The following is a 5,690-nucleotide window of genomic DNA, read 5'->3' on the forward strand; positions in this document are numbered from 1 at the left end:
CAATTTATGAGTCCCACATGAACCTATATTCAATGCCACTCTGAATGGTGGGGCCGCATCTATGTAAACGCTGGGAGCTGCACAGCCACAAAAGCATCTCCTGCAGGAGGACCTAAATGAGGACTGATTGTGACACCAGCATTCCTAATTAAGGACTTCCTGAGAAAACAAGGATTGCTAGTGCAAACAATGCTAGCCAATCAGGAACTGCGGTTTAGAAGAGATGCTTTCTTGGGACCAATGGAGGTGCAGGTGGAGGGTCTTAAAGGAGCTTGCAGCAGTGTTCAAGGAGCTTGCTGAGGCATTTCTCATCTGCTCCCAGAGTCTGTGTCATTGACTCTGCACTAACTCACCCCTAATCCCCATGGGCAAGTAGGGTCAGGCAGAGAGCTGTCCAGGGCACAGGTAACACATACAAATACACACACACACACACACACACACACACACACACACACACACACACAATTTATAATTGATGGAAATCTGAAGACGACATACTCACATGGATCTTTTAAAATTACATTTATCTACTTTTCATTATGCACATTGTCTTCTTCATGCTACAGTATGAGTGTTGAGATGAAAGAACAACCTGTAAGAGTTGGGCCTCTCCACCATGTGGGTCCCAGATATCAAACTCAGGTTGTCAAACTTGGCAACAAACACCCAAACCGTTAAGTTATCTCACCAGCTCTGTTCATGAGTCATATACATTCCCATTAAGAACAAAAACAAAAAACAAAACAAAAAAAACTTTATGATTTCTGCTTCCATCCTGGACTCCAGCAAGACATAACTGGTTTTGAAAAGTATGATCCTTCTACTGCTGGAAATAGCAACTTGATGTAGCTTACCAGAGGTCAAATGGTGCTGACAAAGGTCAAATGGTGCTGACCAAGGTCAAATGGTGCTGCCCTGTGGACAGACACGAAGAGAGAATACATCTATCACAAACCATGATTACAAATTACCTAATTGGTTTCTCAAACTTACTTTTCTTTTTCTCTTTTCTTCCCCCCCCCCTTTTTTTGGAGGGTTTTTGGTTTTTTGTGGGTTTTTCTTTTTTGCACCTTCTATATATGAGCTGACTTAATGATTTAAAAATCATTCATATCAATATTGCCTCACAAAGGTAGACAGGAATTATATGACTCATGAAAAGTTTTGTGGAAAGTAATGGTTAATGTTGCTATGATGAAACACTATGGCCAAAAGCAATTTGAGAAGAAAATGGTTTATTTCACTTGTGGTTCCATATAACAATGGTTCATTAAAAGCAGTGAGAGCAAGAATTCAATCAGAGCAGGAACCTGGAGGTTCTTCCCTGAAGAAGCTGGTGCAGAGGCCATGGTGGGGTGCTGCTTCCCAGCTGCTGTGCACGGCTTGCTCAGTCTGCTTTCTTTCTTTCTTTCTTCCTTCCTTCCTTTCCTTCTTTCTTTCTTTCTTTTTACTTTATCTGCATTTATTTTATGCTGAATTTATTCCCATATCATGGGTTTTGTTTCTTCTGGGATATCTTTTTCTCTTGTGCAACCTCCTCTTCTGGCTTTGGAACAATCAGTTCTTTCTCAGTGAGGATTATCTCAATGTGGCTGGGGTAGCTCATGGATGCGTTAATCCGGCCATGAGCTCTGAAGATTCGTTGGCACATCTTAGGTGCCTTGCTCATCTGGATGTGTTCAATGACTAGAGAATCTACGCCTAAACCCTTAAGTTCAGCATTACTCTCTGCATTTTTAAGCACGTGCAGCAAAAGTTCAGCACTCTTTTTGGCCACCATGCCTGTGTCCAGCCCCACTCTTTGGCCTGGGCACACCTGCTGACTCCACGGCCACCGTCCCTGTGTCCAGCCCCACTGTTTAGCCGGGGCACACCTGCTGACTCCACCATTCTACCGCCGGAACGGCACACACTGATTCTTCAAAATGACATCCTTTAGATACTTGGTAGCTTTACAGATGTGCATACCCCTCAGTTTCCCAGGTGTTCTTAAAGTGAACACAAAGGTTTGAAACTCTTGATTTGCATGATTTTGTGGGGTTTTCTGGGTCAAGAAAATAGTGAACCATCTTCTAGGTCACCTCTGGCAGCCTGCTTTCTTATAAAACCCAGGACCACCAGTCCAGGAATAGCAACACCCACAGTGGTTTGTGCCATCTCTCATAAATCACTAATTAATAAAATGCCATCCATACAGGCTTGCAAACAGCCTGATGTTATGTCAATTGAGTCTCTCTTTGATTACGCTAGCTTGTGTCAAGGTGACATCAAACTAGCTGGCACATCAAGTACACAGAAATTGTCATCAGTGGAACTAGGTTGCAAATATAGAATCCTCCAGTGATGTTCACATAGATTAATATATACAATATGCTCTGAAGTAGAACCACTGTAGCTCACAACACCAGGTCAAGCACCATGTAGATGTGCTCTCCCAAGTCTAATTTGTATGAAGGATGTATAGTTAACCAAATCACCACAGAAGTAAAGAAGAGAATTTTGATGTAATGCATAAGATGACACCAAATACAAAAATTCAGAGAAACACTAGCAGGCTTTATAATAGAAACAAAGGCCTACTGTGGTGGCAGATATATTACATAAAAATTAACTTTAATAAAACAGCCTAAGTCAACTCCCAAATGCTAATTATTTTTATTTATTTTTATTTCATCATTCAATATAGCAGTACTCCTCCTAGCATTTTATATGTCCTTAGTTTTTAGATAAACCTCTTCCTCACCTCTCTTCTCTTCCATCTCTCCACCTCCATCCGTGGTTAAACCCTCCCACCAATAGGAGTCCCCCTTTCATAGTAAATAGAGCACATGTATACACTTCTCTCTCCCTTATGCCTCTTCTTACCCTCTCATGGGCCCCTTTCTAGTTTTCTAGTGTCTATCCACACTCCCTCTCTCATAAACACACATATAAAAATTAAAGGCTAGATCCATACATGAGACACGGCATGCAGTGTTTGACTTTCTGTGCCTAGGTGACCTCACTTAATATAATATTTTCCAGTTCTGTGCATTTTTTCTGAAACTTTCAAATTAATATTTTTGATGGGATCTTTCCAATAGATGGGACATGGGCTACTATGCAATGTTCAGTGTAAAACTCTATTCAACATAGCCTAACCTTACAGAACACAGAGGTAGCATTATATTCTGCTTCAGCTACAGCATTTCAGGCTTTCACTGTGAGCTGTGCATAACCAGGACACTGTCAAATACACTGGAGATGCTGGAATGTCACACACCACATGAGAACAGCCAGTCTGTGGACCAAAGGGTTCCCATTACCTTCTCTAAAACATTATAAACTCATAACTTCATATAATGCTGATGACTTCATATAATTATATGAAGTGCTGTTGATAGTTTTCTGTGGGGGGAGGCATAATATATAAATCTACACCAATCCGTATCCACATTAAATTTTAAAAGGATAATTTTGTCATAGCAAAATTAATGTCTACTGGTTCAATGTTTAAAGCACATTTTATAGTTCCATGTAATTTTCCTGAGCCACCACCTAAACAACCCCTCCAAATTTTGCAACATATATAATGGCAAATTTAGGAGCATCCCCCTTTCTCCACATCTTCACTAAACACACAGAAAGAAAAAAATCCAGCAAATTATGGAGGACTTGTTCCATTTCAGATTTAGCCTAAATACTTTCCAGTAATCAACCAATTAGAAGCACAGCCATAGTCTCATTATCCACGCCAACCCAACAAATCTTTGTGCTGTTCTGGAAACAGAATGATTGACAAAAACACCAAAAACACTAAAAATATGATTTAAACGATAAGGTGAATGTCACAGAAATGACCTTGTAAACTCTTGGCCATTACATAACCCAGAACAGATGTCTAGCCCCCTGTGACAGAACACAACTACTGGGAAAGGGGTATGGCAAGATATCACAAATGGCATGTAAGTTTAATCGGCAGGCAATAACAGCATACATACACTGTGTATTCCACAGTTTGATCAATAGGCAATAAAAGCATAAATAAGACCACCAAGGCCTTCTAGTATCCAGAGATTTTCATTGCACAAAATCTAGCCTTCAAGAGAGACTAGTGATAGTTCATTCTGCCATATCAATCCCATAAGCATACAGTGATTATAATTCCTGAAAGTGAGTTGAAGGAGAGCCTTTATATAACTGGATATTACATCAGCATCAGTTTACCATATACTTAAAGACATTACCCCAACCATAGACTGTTACCCAGCAACTTACTGTTGATAAAATTCTCTCCTTGGAGTAGAACATCTACCCCCTCCCTCATAAGTTCCTAAGGACAAACCACAGTCCCATTCTACCACATCCCACCCTGGAGGTCCAGTCAGTTTACTGGGCTTCCTTGTTGAACATAAATGTGGGTTACTGACAGGCGCATGTGTGACTCCAAAGCAACCATACTAGAAAGTCTTTATCTAGAATGGATGATGGCTTCCCCATAGTTGTATAGATTGAATCCCCGCTCCATAGTCTTTTTTCTTATGTATTCTAACTCCTTCCATATACCCAAGATCTCAGGCAATTACAGCAAAATTTCATGCACATGGTTGGGAGAAGTTGCTGGTACCTCAGGTCCATAGCCCTTCCTACCCTCTCCTTCTATGAGGGAACATCATAGTCAACATTCAACTAGCAAATACAAAAACTTCATTTGCACCCACCAAGTATGCAGATGCTACCTGGAGTGAACACTCACATGCATTGGTGAATGACACAGAAAGAATACACACAAAATGAATATTCTCCCAACTAATGGAGAAAGCCCTGAAACACATACACATTATATGCAGACTCATAGTCTAATCAGAACCCTCTGACCTGGACTAGAACTTGCTAGTGTAACTTGAAAGACATAATTTGATCACATCCAAAGAAACTATTGTTCTTATCTCTAGAAATTATGTTTAGAGATTTGATTTGTACCATGAGCCTCTGTATTGTATATGAGCAAGGAAAAAAATAGTGTATGAGAGGACAAAAAATTCTTCTTACAAAGCCAGTGAACTCTTGCTCTCATAATCAGAGGATAGAATATTGAGCTCAGGCTGTGCCCTGCCTCCTTGACTCCACTTCATGTAAAATAGTAAGTTTTTAGGATGCAACTTGCACAGAAAGACCACATTTTATCAAGCAGCTTTTGACTCTGGTTTGAATGTGAACACAAAGATAGAAAAAGTCTGAACATGAACAACACCTTTCGGGCACCACCTATAAGGACATGATGAGAAATATTTTATTCCTAAAGGTAGCAGGGGTACCACTCTGTGTCAAAGTAAACTGGGACTATAGGAGAGCGAGGACCATATCCAAAAACCAGGTCAAGAATACAAAAAGCATACTACAGAAAAGAGTGCCTGAAACATTCTGACGTGGACCTCCTAAAGAGAAGGACACCTACACTGTGAGAGTGATGGCAGCAGCCTCACTGACCTGTTACCTGGCTACCTAGTGCATGCATCAACAGACTGGCAGAGAACTTCCGACGGCATAAGGGCTTCATCTCAGTCTCTAGTACTACCTACGTGAATTGCCATCCAATTAGATCTACTATCTTTCCACCTGCCCATTGGTTTATCCCTACTTCACTCCACAACCTCTATAGTCTCCTATTTCACTTCTGCAGCTCAACTGTACCCTGAGACTCGGCT

General features: G+C 40.7%; 1 pseudogene; it reads right to left on the bottom strand.

Annotated features, from left to right (window-relative positions):
• Positions 1 to 1,492: 1,492 nt before the first annotated feature.
• LOC116095804 lies at positions 1,493 to 2,072 on the bottom strand (annotated as a pseudogene).
• Between the last annotated feature and the right edge of the window lie 3,618 nt (positions 2,073 to 5,690).

Source organism: Mastomys coucha, unplaced genomic scaffold, assembly GCF_008632895.1.
Source record: "Mastomys coucha isolate ucsf_1 unplaced genomic scaffold, UCSF_Mcou_1 pScaffold18, whole genome shotgun sequence".
NCBI classification, from domain to species: Eukaryota; Metazoa; Chordata; class Mammalia; order Rodentia; family Muridae; genus Mastomys; species Mastomys coucha.